This window comes from Myxocyprinus asiaticus, chromosome 4, assembly GCF_019703515.2.
Source record: "Myxocyprinus asiaticus isolate MX2 ecotype Aquarium Trade chromosome 4, UBuf_Myxa_2, whole genome shotgun sequence".
In the NCBI taxonomy this organism is placed as follows: Eukaryota; Metazoa; Chordata; class Actinopteri; order Cypriniformes; family Catostomidae; genus Myxocyprinus; species Myxocyprinus asiaticus.
This window is the reverse complement of record NC_059347.1, coordinates 26,611,481-26,632,526: the sequence shown is the minus strand read 5'-3', so window position 1 is coordinate 26,632,526 and position 21,046 is coordinate 26,611,481. Positions and strand designations below refer to the sequence as shown.

Sequence of the window (21,046 nt, the reverse complement as noted above, 5' to 3'; positions counted from 1 at the left end):
CGTCAGGCTAGAGTGGGACCCTCCACTCCTCCCTGAACGCAGCTCAACGATTGGTTCCTGGGCTCAGGGCGCCGCCCACGGCCACGACCACCGCCCCTGTGCGCCCAGCTGTGGCACAAACACGCCAACACAGGGTTGGTTCCGGTGGACTACGGGGACAAGGTTCCTCCTCCCCCCACCTTGGTCAATCTTATGGTGGGCAGCAGGAGCCAGATAAGTGCTTTGATGTCCCTGGACTCAGCATGGCCACGGGGCTCGAATCCCGTCGACATGGGGCCTGCCGGCGGGGCAGAGCTCGAGGTGCCACGTCGAGGGGATTTGAGCCCCGTGGCCGTGCTGAGTCCAGGGACATCGAAGCACTTACCTGGCTCCTGCTGCCCAATATAAGATTGGCCGAGGGGGGGGAGGAGGAACCTCGTCCCCGTATCACTTGGGATCACTCGGGTCTACACTCCCATTGCATGTCACAACTCTCCTGCCATCTCCTCCTCTGGAGTCAGCAGCGCCTCAAGTCGCTACGAGCCACTCACAACCCGGGCGACCTCAACACTGCAGCGGACACGCTGTCACGTCAGGTTACCCTCAGGACAGAGTGGAGACTCCATCCTCAGGTGGTCCAGCTGATTTGGAGTCGATTCGGTCGAGCACAGGTAGACCTGTTTGCTTCCTGGGAATCCTCCCACTGCCCACTTTGGTACGCCCTGACCAAGGCACCTCTCTGTATAGATGCATTGGCACACAGCTGGCCCCCTGGACTACGCAAGTATGCGTTTCCCCCAGTGAGCCTACTTGCACAGACCCTGTGCAAGGTCAGGGAGGACGGGGAACAGGTCATCCTAGTAGCACCCTGCTGGCCCACCCAGACATGGTTCTCGGATCTCACATTCCTCGTGACAGCAACTTCCCCTGAGCAACTTCCCCTGAGGAATGACCTTCTTTGTCAGGGATGGGGCACCATCTGGCACCTGCAACCAGACCTCTGGAATCTCCACATCTGGCCCTTGGACGAGATTTGGAGGACTTAAGTGGCCTACCGCCCGCAGTGGTAGACACGATCACTCAGGCTAGGGCTCCCTCTACGAGGAACCTGTATGCCTTGAAGTGGCGTCTGTTCGCTAAGTGGTGTTCTTCCCAATACGAAGAACCCAGAGATGCACAGTCAGATCGGTGCTTTCCTTCCTGCAGTAGAGGTTGGAGGAGCGGCTGTCCCCCTCCACTGTGAAGGTGTATGTAGCCGCTATTTTGGCTCATCACGATGCGGTAGATGGTAAGTACTTGGGGAAGCATGACTTGATCATCAGGTTCCTGAAAGGTGCTAGGAGGTTGAACCCCGCTAGACCGCGCCTTGTCCCCCCGTGGGACCTCTCTGTAGTCCTTCAGGGTCTACGGGGAGCCCCTTTGAGCCCTTGGAGTCAGCTGAGCTTAAGGCACTCTCTTTGAAGACTGCCCTCCTGACTGCGCTCACTTCCATCAAGAGGGTAGGGGACCTGCAGGCATTCTCTGTCAGCGAATCGTGGTGAACCTGCAAGCACTGCCCCAGGAGGAGGCAGACCCAGCCTTGGCGTTGCTGTGTCCGGTGCAAGCTTTACGCATCTATTTGGATCATACGCAGAGCTTTAGAAGCTCCGAGCAGCTCTTTGTTTGCTTTGGTGGACAGCGGAAAGGAAGCGCTGTCTCCAAACAGAGGATCGCCCACTGGGTCATTGATGCCATCACGATGACATATCAGGCTCAGGACTTGCCACCCCCTGCGGGTTTACGAGCCCACTCTACCAGGAGTGTGGCGGCCTCCTGGGCCTTGACCAGTGGCACCTCTTTCACAGACATCTGCAGAGCAGCGGGCTGGGCAGCACACAACACCTTTGCAAGGTTCTACAATCTCCGGGTTGAGCCAGTCTCGTCCCGAGTAGTGGCAGGCATGAGCATGTAATTTCCGGGACAACTGGCCGGGTGTACCTCTTGCGCATAGCGCCTTTCCCCTCCCTTGAGGGGAAGATGTGTGCTCTTGACTCCCAGTAGTGTTCACAGACTGTGATCCCTGGATGACTTTCCTCCTTAGCCCTGTGGCAGTTGAGTTTGCGAAGAAACTCTCTGCCGGCTCAGTAAGTGCGCTAATGAGGCCCTGTACTGAGGTAGGTGCTCCGCATGCGATGGTACCCCGAAGGCAACCCCATGTGATATTTTCCGCAAAATCGTTTCCCTGTCGGTAAACTGCATCTTCCTTGGGCAGGGGCCCCTCTGCCCCCGGTCGCCATGCTTTGTAGAAACTCCTCCCCCTTTGGGTAGGACCTACCATGGGACCTCTCCACATGACAAACTTCCGACAAGGCTCGGTAAAGACCATGTGATGTATTTCCACTCAAAATACCCCCCCCCCCTTTTTGGGCGGGGTGTGGTCTCTGCGGTGTCTTCCCCTTGGGAGTGACACCCCCCCCGACTTAGACACTTAGGGCTCCCAGTCAGTTAACAAATTCCACTCTTTTTGGGGAGAAAAGAGAAGGAAAAGAGGCCTCGGCTGGGCTAGCCTGTCCACCTATTCTTTGGGCTGTCGACTTGTTCCTGAAGGACTGTTCGACGCTCATAAAGAGCGTTGGGGGAGGTTACATGACGGCCTGGTGCGCTGGCTAAGAGGCACACAGCAGTCTGCCCATCACACACTGCCACTTCACGTAACACCGTTCAGTTAGTTGTGGCGTTTTGTATAGGGACCCCTAGTGTCACTACATCGACACAACGTTGAGTGAGTGACATATAGGGAACGTCATGGTTACTTTCGTAACCTCCATTCCCTGATGGAGGAAACGAGACGTTGTGTCCCTCTTGCCACAACGATGAACTACTTGCTGAAATGGCCGGGACCTTATCTCGGCTCCTCAGCACAAAACCTGATTGAGTGGTGTAGAATATTTTTATCAAGTTGAGTATAAATTAATCAAGTATAATCAATGTAAATATAGCCATTTTATTCAACAATTATTTCTTCTGCTCAAGCATGAATCTTAGTGTATGTGTGTGTGTGTGTGTGTGTGTGTGTGTGGTGAAGCCTGTGTAGGAAAGGAATGTGCTCACATATAGTAAACTGCTCTCATGTCTGCTGAGAAAATATATGTTGAGGTTCCTCCACAGGTGTCTCCTGTCCACTTCTTAAAATAAACAGATTGGAGTCAAAGAATAGGAATGGTGACATGTATGGAATGTATTGGCCACTCCTTGGTAGATGATATGTATTTAAGTGGGTGCAAACCATTTTGCTGGAGTTGTTGTAGTTGTTGTGATGGGAACAACTCTGCTTTTTTATCTCTGATAATAAAGTCTATCTTCTGGCATCAAAACCCCAAGACTTCAAGAGGGATGTTTCACAGAGGTGGTAGAAGCCACAACAGTGGTTGCATACCAGCTCCTTTTATACCCGTATGTCCGGGGGAGTGGCATGCAAATTCCACTCGCCAATTCTCATTGGCCTTTTAGATGAGTTTGGGGTCTCCCAAGAGTGACCCCTAGTGTCACTGCATCGACACAACATCTCGATCCCTCCATCAGGGAACAGAGGTTACAAAAGTAACCATGACGATACTGCTCTTGTGTAGATCTTGCTTACATGCTAAAGTGATGTCTGGTTTGAGAGCAAATCATTCTTTGAGTCTGTTCTCTCAGATTTTTGAGCTAAGAGGATTTTGAATGGATTATTTGAACTCCCAAAAACGTATTTGTACCTTCAATAATTAAACTGAATGATTATTGCATGTACAAACAAATGGCTGTGGCAGAAATCTTTATTAACATGTCTAAATGTTGTCAGTCCAAATCCAATCGAGTCACATACGTTCCGGTATACGCGACGTCCCGTGGCTGCTTTGGAGTTTAAAAACTAATAAAACTAACTAGGGATGTGCCAATAATCGAATACCTTATTCAGAAAGGCACGAAAAATGACTTCAAAATGAATAACGAATTCATCCGAATAATAGAAAAAATATTTGGAAGACTGATCATCCAACAAGCACAAGAATTAAGCGATATTTAAAATAAACATAACGAAAATTATAAAACAATGATGAGTCTGTGAAGCCAATACTACAGTGTAAACCTTATGAATGAAAATGTGCATGGTGTTATTTCAAATTCATCGGATGGCCACAGACTCAACTCCGTTTCAGTCTCCGTTAATTGTGCGCGTCTCAGAATTCTTACCTTGTCATGAGTAATTTTAACTAAGATACTATATTATACATTTTCCACTTTTTAAAATGCCTGTTAATACATAAACACCAAATGTTTCACACAATTCACATGTAAGGATTCATAAACTAACTTGAGCGCGATGTTGAATTTCTGACCAGAGAAGTGATGATTTTATAGAAGAGCTCCTCTGCCCATCTCATAAAGCTGACCACATTTAAATCCATATCGCCAATGAAGGTAATTGCATGGTTTAATCTTTATCCCCAAATAGTTTATAAGCCCCAAGGAGGTTTAAATACTTGTAAATCTATTCAGAATATTCCTGCACATGGAGGATTGTGGAGAAACCAAAACATGCACTTGTTCTGCTTTTGTCTTCTAGAAATATAGAGGCTCGCTCTTGCTATTTATTCCACTGATTTATTTTATTTTATTTTATTTATTTATTTATTTATTTTTGCTAATTCTGCACATGTAATTTAACTAAATAATTATGTCCTCCACATTATGTTAAAATGTGCACACACAAAATAAGCCTCAAGTGTAACCTTCCATAAAACTTTCTGAAATAGATTTATGGTGATTTCACCTGTTTGGGTTAATACATTTTTTCTCATTTCGTTTAATGTTTGTTTTTTTAGGCTATTTAATATTCGCTGCAAAATGTGTGCTTGACCTTTTACAATTGTTTGACACCTCATGTCTCCAGATTAACATTGTTATACTTGCTCACTGCACAGACTAGGCTAAACGAAAATTATGTTTCAGCAGATATTAATGTCAGAAATACCAGGAGAAGCCAAAGTTAAAAGCACATTCCCCAGTTAATGTAGCTTCATCTGGTGAGAAAAAATAAACAATATACCAATAATATAATTCAACAGTAATAATTATTACAAATACAAATAATTTTGTCATAGTAACAAATACAAATACAGATACAGATAATGGCTTTGCTGCACACCCTAGCTTATAAAAACTAATTAATTGCATAAACTTCAGTGCAGTTAATGTTTGCCAGATCTGTCTGATCTCTGTGGAACAGTCAAACAGTCTTCTTATATAATCTAATATAGATTATGTTTATGTTTTTGTTTGATCAGTTTCTGTTCATTTACTTTGGTGCTGAAATGCATTTGACAGGTTTTGTGGCGTCTTTACACTCTCTTTTCAAAGAAAGTTCAAAGAAAGTAGTAGCTTTTTATCTTATTTTCTCCTTTTCATTAATTATAAAAACTTTAAAGGTGGTTTTATATGGTTCCTCGGTAGCCACGGGTTCTCTATTTTCATTGGGAGAAAGGCGGCGCAGGCGGCTGAACGGATCGAAGCAGCAGCACTTGTGTTCACGAGACATCAGCCACTTTGCTTCATGACTGCTTAAGACACACTGCGTGTCATTGACCACTCAGACATGACTTTAATCAACTGATATTTTGCTTTAATTTTGTTGGTTCCCTTAAGTGGATAGTTCACCTAAAAATGTCCCAGGTGTGTATGACTTTCTTTCTTCAGCAGAACACATTTGAAGAAAAATAGAAAAATATCTCAGCTCAGTAGGTACTTAAAATGCAAGTGGATGGTGATTCGACTTTTGAAGCTCCTTAAAGAAGTCAGCATAAACGTCATCCATTCGACTCCGGGGGTTAAATTAATGTCTTCTAAAGTGACACAATCACCTTTGATGTGAAAAAAGATCAAGATATAAGTAAAATTATAAATGGAGATGGTGAACAAGCATTCAAAGTTGTTGCCACTCACCTCCACCTCATGTTGCAGTCTCTAGAGGCCATATTGGCCGTTTCTACCCACCCAAGACCATACCAAAATCTGTCTTTTGCGACTTGGAAACAGATTGCATTTGTGAATCATTTGTGAACTTGGTTATGCATTTATGATTTATGATATTTTTTTCAATGAGAATTCAGTAATGCATTTGTGAATCATATTCTGTGAATTTATTCAGTTTATCTTGTGAATGTGAAGTAGGTATACACAGTGAATTCTGTGAAACATTTTTATACTATTCTGATCCCAGGTCAAATGTTTTTGTAAAATGCTAATTATATATGTTCTTTAGTGGTGTCCAAAAATAGCTCAGAATGGAAAATGCTATGTGTGTTTCTATTTTGTTAGCACACTTTTGTAGAATGTTATGAGCCCCTGCTCTTTTGCTTTTGTGTTTTCTGTGTGAGGCTACCAAATAAATGGGTGGCAGAGACTCTAATAATCTACACCTGAAATTTTGCCTATTTAAGAGGTTCTGGCTGAACTTTATGTGAGATGCTGTCCCAGGAAACCTACTCCAGTATTTAGTGTTCGTTTGATGTTGTTTTTTTATTTCTTTATTTCAAAAGGTTTGTGAGTTTTGTCTTGTTTAGTTGAATTAGTTTATAATAGTCAGAGTAGGCAAACAAGCTGATCCGGAAGATTTCTTTTCTCTGTTTTTCATTACCGGGAGTTAGTAAGCTTCCTTGACTCTTTAGTTAATTGTTAATTGTAATTTAGTCAGCTCACCAGTCCTTGTTTGGCATGTTTTTAATTCCTGTTGGTTTCTTTATTTTATTTTTTTTTTACCATGGCCATTGCAACCTTTTTGTTTTCAACTTTTGATGGCTTCTTATGTTGGTCCCAAACTTGGGTCGTAACAAGAACTATTAAAAAATCTTACCCATTCCCAGTAATATTTCTTCTTTGGTCAAACTGCGACTTTCTCCATAGTACTATCAGGAAAACTCGTAGACTTGAGTGAAATTTAAGATGACATTTATTTGAAGAATATAAAACAGAAATGTAATGTCTCTCTTTGGCGTAAGCCCCTTCTGGCGGTCCGAAGAAGTTGTACTTGGAACAGTCATATCCTGCCGGAGATAGGAGGCAGGGGCAAGGAGCCTACCCCCGTGCAGGACGGGACTCAACTGGTGGTGGTGGGGTGGTGGAGGTTGCCGTGTTAGCACAACTGAAACAGCAATGTGATAGATTGTGAGCAGACTTATAAAGTAATGGCTTACATGTGATTGGCTAGGAGTTAACTAGCTAATGGTGCGATGATGTACAGCTGCTAGTCTTCCCGATAGAACTACGCTGCGCTTACATTTCTTTGTCATGATATGTTGCTGAGTTATTGGGATGGGATGTTTTGAGCTTGCACTTGTCATATTTTTATTTGTAATAGGAAGAAATAATTCTGTATAGTGTCTAGCTTGATATGATTTAAATGGATATGCCATGCTATGTCCTGGCTGATACAAGAATAGGTATTTCAGTTTTCTTCCCAAAACAAGTTTACAACTTCCCCCTGATTAGGCACAGAGAGAAAAATATGTATGTGATCAACAAAATGTGTAATTGCTTCAGACAAGTTAATACTCGATCTAACAGAGCTTTATGCAGAGGTAGTCATTTCTCAGATATTACATGCATTAGGAATTACATTAACACAAGTTATGTAAACATTAATAATGTTTCATTTTTGGGTAAGTAATATTGATATCACAGGTTAAGCGGTAGTATTGTGTAAAATACTTCTGCTTAACAGTCATGTTCTTTTGTGGGTCTTAGAGACCCTCAAGGCCTCATACATTTCTCAAAAACACTTAATTTTGAAGTATCAGGCTGATACTTCATTACTTTTCCTAATATTAGGAAAACTGGTGAATCACAAACACAAGCAACGTTACAATAATGGATTACAGTGGCATTTCTGAAAAAGAACATATCTACTTTGATACGTTGGAGAGTAAAGCTTTAATGATAGGTAAAATAATATGTTAAATAAGAACAAGTACAGATTTAACCAGCATAAGCCAGCGTGGAAATTAATGTCAAAGCTGATCTTTTGAGCAGGGATGCATTCATTAACTCACTGCCTAATTAAATGCTGATGAAAAATTACAAATGAAGTACATCCAAGTGTGTAAAAAGACACGTTGTGGCTTAGAAACTGCTTAATGTTTCCTCTTTAATGAATACAGTACATTCATTCTGTTTTTTATCATGTCTAGTTTCAAGTCATGATGACTCAAATCATTATAAAAAAAGAGATGCATGCTTGTATCTTGGATGATAGGATATAGCACTTATACCCTGAAGAAGCATAATTGTTCCCTCTTGGTTGCTATTATTATGTGTATTGTCTGAAGATAATAACACACAAGTACCATATGCTGCCATATACTGTAGGAGCTAATATGCCAGATTGTAATGAGAGTAATAACCATCATTGTGCATTCTACCTTTGGTGTCAGATTGCATGAAGACTATTGCACAGTCTTTTGTAAGGAACAAACAGGATTCCAAGATATTGTTGTCGAAATAAAACCTGTGTTGGCAGACTCACATCTGCTGTTCATGGAGCTAAAATCTGCTTTCTGCTGCCCACACTGCTTTGCGCAGCCAGTAATTACGTGACTTTATTCTACTTGCTGTCTAGGGGAAACTGGAATATGGAATTGAATAAAATGATTATGAAGATGATAAGGATGATGCATATTATGGTGTTCAGTTTAAATAAATTCAGTTTTATTTTTGTATATGTCAAAACCCCAATAATGATCTCAATTATTATGATGATCTTAATGAGAGTGATGGTGGAGAACGATATTTCAATACAAATTCCCTCTATTTACAGAAACTCCAGCCTAGCTGCTTCAAGATTTTTCAAGGTTTCTCTCCAATGTTTGCAACAATCAAGTGAACTTGAAATACAACAAATATAGGTAAATATCCCATGACATATTATCACACCATTATTATTATTATATTTATATCTAAATAATTCACTGAATTTGTGGTTAGCATGTGCATATTTGTATGTCTGTATTATTATTATTATTATTATTATTATTTAGAAATAAACATTCCTAACTCCTGTACTTAGTTGTCTATGCTTTGTATTTGATTTGACCTACAAAAGACCTTGTCCTTGACAACATTGTGTTTCATCCCAAAAAGACAGCTGTTTACTTTACTTTTATTATGATAATAATGTTTGGCATAGCACAATGACATGTAATCCAGATAAGAGTAGCACATGCAAAGTTGTGTTTTTAACTTGTTATTGAGGTCCTCAAGAATTCCCTCCCATATGTAAATGATGTCATATTTATAGGTTGTCTGCATATTATGGAAATCTCTTAGGAATATCCTTTGAAGAGGCATCAACCCTTTCCAGTCGTTTCCAATCTGGGCTCGAAAAATGCTGTTTTTAGCCCCAACCAGCATGTATAATTGAAGAGGTGAGGAGAACGATCATGAACGGTCTCTCGAAGAGAGACAAACCACAGTGAACAACACCAAGCTTCGAATCTTTTTGGTAAAATTGCTTTGACCCTTGCCATTGTTCCTTCTGGCAGTGCATTTTGTGCCTGTTCCACTTTAAAAGTCCCTGAGCACTATTCCCTCTCTTTGTTGACATAACAAATGATAGAGAATTAATACAAAGAAAATTTTCATGGGTAACTATGTAAACTAGGGGTTGAAAACACATGAACCGCCCCTACCTAACTACTGAAAAACATAATACTCACTGCTTCAAAAAACGATGGACAATTTCACCCATTAACTTGACAGGCGTTATACCTCCTGTGGCACTTTCACAAGTACTCAGTCAGTGGCTCTGAATTTCAGTCTGTTGCCATGCTTGGTGAAATTTCTTGCAGTCCTTGAGTGAATGCTGTTGAAGAATAGCCTTTTTCTCTGTATTCTTTATTGCTTGCTTCAACAGGCTTTATGTCAAATTCCACACAACCAAACCGGAAAACTGGTCTCATCACATCCGCTTGTTGGAGAAGGCGGTAACAGCAGTATGAACTGACAGTGATAGTTATGGACTTTAAGGTAATCAGCTGACCTAGCTATTGCTTTTTATTATTGCCGTTTTATTCGATTTTAATGTCTGAATGTTAGTGTGAAGAAGAAAATGTCTTTGTCAAGACCAATGAAGTACCAGAAGTGGGATAATCCTACAGTGATTTGTGCTGTGTACCTCAATGAAGGCATCTTGAGCTCCATATTCAATGTAGCACACTGTAAAAAAAAAAATTATGTTCTTTTTACAAAAAAAAAAAAAAAAAAAAAACCTGCAGCTGTGGTTGCCAGAATAATTATTTAAAAATACAGTAAAAATGTAAACAACTTTACTGAACAACCTGTAAATTTTACAGTTTAAAACTGTTGTTTTTATGGTATATTTTATGTTGCAGTACTGTCGTTTATATTATTAAACATAATATATTAAACTTCTGAAACTGTAAAAATCAGCTTTCACTTTATAATGTGTTGTTAATCACCGTAGTAATTATAGAAGGGCGCATGATGACATGAAGTTCATCAATAGTGGCCCTTCCAGGAGCAATGACCATTAAACCTGTAGAGACAGTGCTCAGAGTCACTCACACAAACACAAAACACCATCAGGGTAACATATGTGAAATTTAAATAATGCAGTAAACATTAACTAAACTACATCATATATAACACAGAACACAACAAAGTACATGACTGAAATTAAAAATTTGAAGAAATATAACTATTAAATATAATTAAATGTAATGGGTCACGCAGGGAATTCTGGGAATGCCCGATTACTGTTTTTTACCATAATTTTAACAATATTTTACTGTAAAAAGTACAGTACTCTCTTGTAAAACTTAAAATAAATTTTAAACATTAATTATATGGGAAAAACATACTTTTTACATCTAAAAAAATCGAATGTCTTTTTAAATATATTATAATTTTTAACGTATATGTTACGGTAACTACTCGTTAATCAATTCAATTTTTTTTACTGTAGCATTTTTACAGTCTTTTACCATTAAAATTACTTACATTTTTTACAGTGCACGTACAGAGGACCTGAACCGGAAGCAATGAGACCTCTTTTACACAATATGGAAGTTTGTTGCGCATAACCCGTATACCATGCCTTTAACTCGACAGTAACAGCAACTCTGTTATGGTGTTTGTCAAAAATCTGTTTATCATTCGTTCTTTTCATATTCAATTCAAATCAGAAAAACTACTTATTTCGTTAATTATTTACAAAACCAATATTAAAAAACAAATAATGGCTTGTTTTTCGTACTTTCAATTTTATGCTCAAGTTAAAAATAGGAAACTGGAAAAATGGACACGGGACACTGTGCATTTTGATAATTTGATTCCATCTAAAAAGTAACTAAAAGAGGTGAAAAATTAATTCGCACATACGCAGATGTGCAAATTATTTTTCACCTCTTTTATTTTCTTTTTAGATGGAATGTCCAATTTGCAAATGAATAATTCTTTTGATTCGGTTCTTTTCAGTGAATTGGCCAAACGGGCTTGTGAAATGGTCTGAATCGATTCGTGATTCAGTACAATTCGTTCAGAGTGCTCTCTTACTGAATTATCTGGAGCGGTTTCTCACACAGTAAAACAGTATCGGGATATTTACGAATACAGAGAACAAACAGTGCTGGATACAGTGGAAACTTACCTACAATCAGCTGAAACAAAATGCTGTCTTTTTGAGAGATAACTTTGAGAAACTTCAGCTAGTGCTGTGGCATGTGAACAAGGGGCTGTTCAAACTGAACATGTTTTTGCATCCGCTCACACTGTTTTTAAATCGTTTTCCATGTAAACATTCACTAGATGGATGTCTTTTGACAACTGCGTCACGTTTCACTGTATTTTTAGCATCTCTCGTGGGAGTGCTGCATTTTTAGACGTTGTGTCAAGTTAAAAAAACTTCTTCAACTGATAAAAACACACTTTCAGAAAGTTCTCTGCAATGAATCAAAATGGACGTCATGACTGAGGAACTTCAAAGGTGCTGCAGGAAATCTCCAGTGGATTTGCTTCCTTGTGTGGATGACTTGAAAAGACTGTCCCACCTGTCTCCAGATTTAACCAATCCCCTTTCATCCCAGCTCTGCGAGGAAGCCCAACCTCATGGAACTGACAGGCGCACATTTAACATGCATAATTTATTGTGAGGTAGGGAATCATGCAAAAAAAAAAAAAAAAAAAAAAATTTAAAGGAACGTTCTAGGTTCAATGCAAGTTAAACTCATCAACACCATTTGTTGCACAATATTAATAGCCACCAAAATTCATTTTGACTGGTCCCGGCTTTTCTTCAAAAAAAAAAAAATGTCTGGGTTACTTTGAGGCACTTACAATGAACGTGAAAGGGGCCAATCTGTAAACGTTAAAATACTTAATCTTGTAAAAGTATAGCCACAAGACAATGCGTAAACAATGTGAGATAAAATCACTTACTAACCTTTTCCGTGTAAAGTTATATCCAATTTTACAACTTTGTTTCCATGACAACGTACTGTTGTTGACAAACAACTTTAAGTTCATCTGCCTAGAATAGTAGTGTGCTGCAAAAACAACGATTTAAACAACTTTACAGCTCAAATAATACATTAGTTTTAACAGAAGAATTAAAGAAGTGATTTTATAAAATAAACTTCCAAAATAAACTTCTAAAAATTGGCCCCATTCACTTCCATTGTAACTGCCTCACTGTAATCTAGATTTTTGCTTTTATTAAAGAAAACTACAGACGATTTGAAATATTTTTTGTGGTTATCAACATAATGGAAAAACAACAACCTGGTCTCATAGTGAAAATGTGACTCTATATACATTTTTGCAAAACTTGTTAAACATGTCTCCAGGTACAATTCCCTGCCGTTTCCAGGAGAAATTAACACTAGAGGCGCTAAAACAACTGTGTGTTTTATTCACATTCACTCAAATAAATACTTCATATATACACTTATTCCAATACAGATATCTTGGGCAGTAGCTCACCTAATATAGTGCTGGACTTGCAGTTGGAGAACCGTGATTTAAGTATTTGTGGTATTCTTTAAATGCTTATGAAATGCAGAAAATACTATACAAACACAGACTTCATTAACATGTGTAACAGATTCAGATTTTTTTTATTATGTCCAGAAAATGAAGCTTTGACATATTCATTGACAAAATGCTTCTTTTAATCAATTTTCCATAGCCAAATTAAACCAAATATCTATTTGGTTTGAAATATATTTTTAAGAGGAGCCTGAAATCACATCTTGTGGCCAGCCTCTATATTTTCACAATGTTCTTGCAACTGGTCTTAACTCTCCAATACAATTTTGTAATGCAGATCACACCAGTTTCTATTCTGTGTTATAGCCAGGGTTGGCAGGTTTACTTTTGAAATGTATTCCACTACAGATTACAGAATCCATGCTGTAAAATGTAATTTGTAACGTATTTCGTTAGATTACTCAAGGTCAGTAACGTATTCTAAATATTTTGGATTACTTCTTCAGCACTGGTAGATTTTTTAACTTGTTTTGACTATAAAAACTCTGCCAGTACAGTAAGACAAAATACACATATTAAAATGCATTCTCTGAAAAACCTAAATATCTTATGCAGTGTTGTTTCTAAAACAAGATAAATCAAATTGATCTTGTTTTAAGGATTTTTAGATATTTTTACAGGAAAACAATACAAAAATGATTATCAAGAATATGATTTTTGCCATAATATCAAAGGTCTTACTAAAAAAAAGAAATTATGATCCAACGTGAATTTCCTTGATAAGAAATATCATCGTGCCTGGTAACGTGCATGTAAATTGGCTAGAATTAGCATTTTAGCTTAGCGTAAAGCTGACAATTTACACAAGGTTTATTTCTATTTCTTCTGCTCCAAACTTACTTCAAACTTACTTCTCTGTCTGCTCGTATGAATGTAACACATCATAAGAAAGTGTTTCACTGCTGTTCAAATTCACTTTGGATCACATCATTTATATGTATAAATGTTTTCCATCTGAAAGGACTAAATATTAAATGAAACAAATGACAATAAAATGCAAAGTAATCTCTTCAGTAATCAAAATACTTTCTGAATGTAACTGTATTCTGATTACTAGTGATATAAACTTTAACTGTAGTAGAATACAGTTACTTATATTTTGTATTTTAAATACGTATTCCCGTTACATGTATTTTGTTACTCCCCAACCCTGGTTATAGTTCACACCCTTCTTTTAATTTTTCCTTTGCCGGCTCACAATTATTATCCTGCAAATAATGTTGGCCATGACCACCTGTAATTAGAACAGGTTGCCCTCAAACAAAGATCTGACCTTTTCTCCTATGATGGTGAGCTTCAATTATAGGAGTTAGTCATGGTTGTTCTATGATCAGCACCTTGTGCCTTGTTCATTTTGTGAAAATGTTGCCAGTATGCACTGCATGCTGTGCTGAATGAGGCTTGCAGAGTCATTGTGCATGGGTGGACAAGAAAGAATGAGCTCTTGCTGAGGGGCAGGCAGCCGTGCAAAGAAGCCTATGTTTAATTTATCTTAGACTGTAATTAGATGAGCCACTCAACATGGAATTTGGATGCATGGTAGCAAGTTCTGCTGAGTTTACCTCAGGGCCTGGTGTCATTAAGGTGACATCTACCCCATGCTTTGAAAGGCTAATGCAAGGTCGTATGTTATAGCCTCTGTGTATATGCAAGTGAAATTAACGTGAGACAGGGATCTCCTTTATAAATTAAAGGAGCTCTTAGTTTTCATTAATATGAAAACTAATAATATTTAAATCCATGCTTCTCCTCGACCTCGATATAAACTCTAATTCTTCAGCCATTACACTGCCCAACTGTTCCATCTAGTGGTGGAGTATAATTACAGTCCATTAGGTTTGTTTTTGTATCCCACATACTGAATAAACCATGTCCTTCATGTTGATTTTTTGGGTCTCGGAGACACTAAGGACATTTTGATAGCTCAAAACATATACTTAACTTGACACTTAAAGGAATGTTCCATGTTCAATACAAGTTAAGCTCAACTGACAGCTTTTGGGGCATAATATTGATTAACAAAAATATATATTTTGACTCATCCCTCCTTTTCTATAAAATAAAGCAAAAATCTTGGTTACAATGAGGCACTAACAATGTATGTGAATGTGACCAATTTTGGAACGTTAAAGTATTCACTGTTTCAAAAGTATAGCCACAAGATATGTGTGTAAACATGATTTTAGTGTGATAAAATTACTTACTAACCTTTTCTGTGTAAAGTTATTGCCAATTTTAACCCTAAAAACCTGAAATGATGAAAAATTATGATTAAAGCAACTTTACAGCTCAAATAATACACAAGTTATAACAGAAGATTTAATGTTAGTGCTTTTATCAAATTATATGCTTCACATTTCTGTGTTTAATCCCTCCAAAAATAGCCATATTCACTTTCTTTGTCTCCATTCACTTCCATTGTAAGTGCCTCACGTAACCTTGATTTTTGCTTTTTTTAAAGACAAGGAGGGACAAGTCGAAAATAATTTTTGTGGTAATCAACATTATGCCACAAATACTGTCGATTGATCTTAACTTGTATTGAACCCGGAACATTCCTTTAAGTCCCAGATATAAAACATTTAAAAAATGCAATGATTTTCACATGCTAATATTCTCTAAATGGTGTACACAATGTCAACTGTTTATTTTGATCCATTGCAATCTATTTTTCTATAATGTGTTTTTGCCATTGTCACTTTGATCCCAAACAGAAACAGCATTACTAGAATGGATAGCAGGCACATTTGTAAAGTGCATATCTACTTTTGAAAAAAAAAGTAGATATGCATCTGAATACTATCTGTTTTTATTATTATTATTATTATTATTATTATTATTATTACTTTTATTATTAATATTTATGCAGATCACTGGGGTCTGAGACCCCAGACATAAAAACAATTCAATATCAACAAATCATGTGGGTTAAAATGTAGAAATGCATTACTTTGAACTGAACAATGTGTGGGGATGAACTAATGCCATCAACATTTAGTTTGCAGATTGCACAGAGTCACAAACTGAGCTGATAAGCCCTCAATATACTATAGAATCTATTACAATATGAAGCTCTTGTCTTCTGAGTGGGGTCAAGAGCCACTAACAGAAACTGATCTCAAAACACAATGATATATTGTAGCTTCCCGCTATTTCAGCAATTCTTCTGCTGCTGCCCTCGGTACATACATTTATAGAGGGGATTGTAGTGGCTATGGAAAAAGACTGAATTGATGTTGTATGACACAGCAGGAGAATTACAAGTATCTTGCCATTTGTCACGGTATGAATTACACCAAAAGCATGTGTGTGTTAATGTGTGTTTCTAGATATTTGTTTCTGGTTGGAGTGAGACATGCATCTATTTCTCTGCTGACAACTGTCCTTGATAGAATCAAGAACACAATAACGGCGTGCTGCTCGGCTGCTGATGTCACGGCATGTTTAATGGAGAAGGTGAGACAACATTATTCCTTCTATAATCCTATTTAGTCCTCCTGGGACTGACGCTGTACCAAGTTCTTGGCTCTTTATTTTTATTTAGTGTAACTATCACTATTCCCGACTAGGGTTGCCAGGTTAGTCATACATTTTCAACCAAACAAAATTAGCCCAAAATCACCCCAGATACCAATAAAAACATCCCAAAACTCAAAATGCCATCATTGTTGAAAGAGTGTATTGTATTGCTTGCAAAGTAACAAAATACAACGCATTTAATCTGAAGGAGGGCATGATTAATGTATGTCATAAAAATGCAAACAGTACAGTTCTGCTGTTTATTTGCAATTTATGCAGCTTATAGGCCTATTATTTTTTGTTGCCTTCTTTCTTCTGATACACTGCTTCACCTGTAAATTCACTGTATTGTAATCATAACCACAGTTGACCTGTCTATTAGTAGTACATTGATATCTAATGCACAATATGTCAAACCCTAAAACCACTGAGCAAAATAAACTAATATATAAATAAATCTACTCACGATAACAATTTAAAAGTAGCCCAATTCTATGGGAAAACTGTGGGCTTGGCAACCCTATTCTATACCATGTTCATTTGGAACAGTCTGTTTTGTGCTAAGCAGCAGGTTTTTTCATCATCTCATCTTGAGGTGTTTGAAATGTGCATCCAAATCATTTGTCACATTTTCATTTCAATTAGGATTTTACTTATTTTACTGGAAGATGGCTTAAAACCTGGGTAGAGAGTTACTGTGCCTGACTATATCATTGGGCAGCACAATGTTACTTGATAACTTGATGTATAAGGAGTGCTTCATGTTTCTATAAAGCCAAATCTTGGTTTTTTTGATGGTATTTTTTGAAACTCTCAGCAGGCTGAGTTATTTGGATGAATTTCACAGTTATTTTAGCAGTATTACAAGAGAAAATTGGAGTTAATGCAGGCACCATTATACAAGTGTAAAATTATTTGATGACATCCTATTTTGATGCTTTTATTGAAGCACCATGTGCAGATCTTTTCATGATCAACAAAGAAGTCAAAATCTTACTGGTAACATGATCCGAACCATGTCACCATTTGGTTAATTTATCCTTTCAGTTTTCACTTGTAGGTCCTCTAATTATTTGCTCTGTTTTTCACATACAGAAATTGGCACAGTGAGGAGAGTTTCTGGTGTGAACATCTAACTGAAGGCAGTAAAATCAGTCTGTATCTGCACCCAGAGAAAGAATGTGCATCATTATTATGAGCAAACAGAGCTTTCTCACCAACTGATAGTGTTGCAAAATTTCAATTAATTTACATCACCAGGGTGCTCTTTGTACTCTCTGAATGCTAACCAAGTTAGAACTGTCACAACAACTATATACTTTTTCATCTTCTCTCCTTTTGCCTGACTTGCCTGAAAGTTGATGAGGAAAATACATAGCCTATTACATTTTTATGTTAAGGGTTGCATTACTTGTCAAACTAGCACCAGCCTGGTGTTTTTTTGTTTTTTTTTCTTTTCTTTTTTTTTTCTTTTTTTCTCATTGTCAGCTTTTATCATTCAGGAGAATAAATTGAAAAAGACAATGGCACTACTGTCCAAGATTGATGATACTTGCTCGCAGTACTTCAAACTTGAGCTGGCTGCATTCAAATCTATGTAAGAACCTCACTTATCATCTAAAAGAATAGAAAATTCTGTCAGCAATTACTTATACCTTTATGTCTCTTTCCAAATATGAGTGACTTTCTTTCTTCCATAAAAGGTGTTTTGAAGAAAATTCATGCACACATTTTCAATAGTGACTAGAGACTGTCAAGCACCGTAAAAGAGAAATTAATTTAGAACATTTAACTCATACACCATATTCCAAGTCTTCTTAAGCTTAGTTTGAGGAACAAACCATATCACTATTTGCTGAAAATATTACCTCAGGAACATCTCTCATATATGATTCATACCTGTGCATATTCAAATTTAAAATGTGTAGATGTGTCATGCCAGGTTTTATGTCAATAATGCCATCACAGGTTCTTGCGTGTAACCACATTTGGATATACTTCAAGCCAAGATTAGATATGCAGAAAGGCAAAAGAGACCTTAAATCTAATCTTTGACAGTTTCTCAAAGAAGCATTTACATTCTGCATAACATCTTTTTGAGTGAACCAGAGTCCGAATTTTTTTTTATTAAGGGGCAATATTTGCCCCTGGATTTGCCCCTGATTTTTTCTTTCAGGGACAATTTTTAACATTTAAAACAAACTGTGTCTCAGGACTTCTATTTCATCAGTTCATTAATACAAATTTTCAAGATTGAGAATTTATTACTGAAAATAAAATCAACATAAACTCATTTTATGTCATAATAACTAGGACTATAATAGAATATTACAGTACAGCTATATATCGGATGTTAGAAATAAAAACAGAAGAATTCATTACAAAGGCATTTTTTGACCCATGCATTTTAAATTACAGGGACATTGTTGTAATTTTTGGTAGCATTTTTGCTCTGACCTCTGAGCACCCCTTCATTTCTTACTTTTGAACTTGACCCTTGAATGAATGATTTATAGAAAAGAAAAAAAAAACTGATCATCAATAGGTGTTATTTAACAGGGTTTGAGATTAAGACGGGTAGCAGATCAGCATAAAAGAAAAAAATTTTATGCTTCATAATTTCCTACAGGATGCAAAGGGAGGCACAGGGGGAGAAAGCCAAGATGAGGGCCTAAGCATGGGTAGAGCTAGCCACATCCTGCTGTTTCCAGCACTCCCCTGCACAACTCTGCCAAAACATGGTAAGCACACCACTCACAATGATCGCTGCTCTTTGAAAAGCTTCACTGAGCAAATTAACAAAACAAATATGCATATTAAATAACCATCTTAGAATGAATGGGATGAACCTGTTAATTTTGCAAAGAACAATAAAATATAATATCATATGAATTACAGAATTGGGTTTTGGACAAAATCTGAGTAAGAAGATACTGTGTGGATGCAGCATCATGCAGAAGCAAATATTTCCAGTTACCCTTTCCATTGTAGAAATACTGTACCTTATTCACAGGTAGGCATGATTCTTTTATTCCATGAGCAAAACTGTCAGATGATAGGTGGGTTACCGAGATTCCCTTTTCTTAAATCACAAAGCGCTTTGCGCAAATTCTCCATGTTACTGTTACATGTTACTTCTGGCAGACTGTAAACAGTCAGCAAAGGTGAAATTATTCTCCTCACCCCTCGATCATCAAGGGACTGAAGGAAACATGAAAACCTTGAAAACCTCACTGTAACCTTGATTTTTTTTTCATTTTTGAAAGACATTTTTTGAAAATAGTTTTTGTGGTAATCAACATTATGCCACAAATGCTGTCAAATGAGCTTAACTTGTATTAAAACTGGAATATTCTTTTAATAAATGCTCATGTGGGTCTGTGTTACTAAAGGCAGTTGAAGTACAGAGTGCAGTGATGTTTATATTACATCCATATTTGTTCATTTATCAGACGCTTTTCAAGGTGACATAGAAATGCTGAAACTTTCAAACTCAGTTGATGAATACCATAGACTTTCAATGCTGTGTATGTGCAAAAGAGTAAAAACATTTTTTTATAATTTTATGATGAATGCCAATAGAAGTGAATGTGATGTTTTGCAAAATCAGAAATTTCACCCATATTTTAAAACACAGTAGGCTTGTTAGGATAAAAAGATAGATTTGACAGGTAATGAAATCTTAACATGCCAGCCCCCATTCACATGAATCAGCTTTTATTTATCAGGCTACTGATATGAGTGTGGTCTTATCATGTAAGTGTACCTTTTTAAAAAAAATTTTAAAGAACTATTTCTTCTGGGATAAAACTTTTTTTTTTTTTTTGCAAGGAAACCATTACTGGGTTTACCTTTAATTTCAGAGTTTCCAACCAAACTGATTACCTATGCAAGGTAATTAAATGTGTAAGATGCTCAAATGAGCTCAGGCTTCAAGATGGCTTTATTATATAAAATAATCTATATTTAGCATAGCTATTAATTTCACATTTGATTAAAGCTAATTTCTGTTTTCCTTCCCAGACCGAGGAGGTCATTAAATATGACAATGACACTGGGATTTAAATACCCATTGTTCAAAGATTTAATTTTGAGCACCATCAACTACACTAGATAAGGAGATCATCTACATTCCTTCTCTAACAAGAAATGTCATACCTCTCACCATCTGAAATGTTTTATTCTCTTTAAATAAAATTTCCAGTGTTTGATTGTTTTCCTCTGTTCTGTTTGCTCTTTCTTGGAGGCTTGTGGCATTTGCAAAGTAATTGTATTAGGCTGCTGTATGAATAACCTTTACCTAGAGTATAACAGTGTCCACGATAAGATGATTTCAGTCCTGTTGTTGCCATGGTGTTTGATCACAAACTGCATGACTAGACTCATTTATATTTACGTTCTTGCCAAATGTTTTCTTGCCAAAATCAATTAAAATAAATTATTATTACTATGTGAAACAGGTTCTTAAATT

The 21,046-nt window shown here is 37.5% G+C and overlaps 1 pseudogene; it reads left to right on the top strand.

Moving 5' to 3' along the window:
- LOC127439726 (vitamin D-binding protein-like) overlaps positions 1-20,640 on the top strand; it is a 43,825-nt pseudogene extending 23,185 nt beyond the window's left edge.
- The last annotated feature ends 406 nt before the right edge of the window (positions 20,641-21,046 follow it).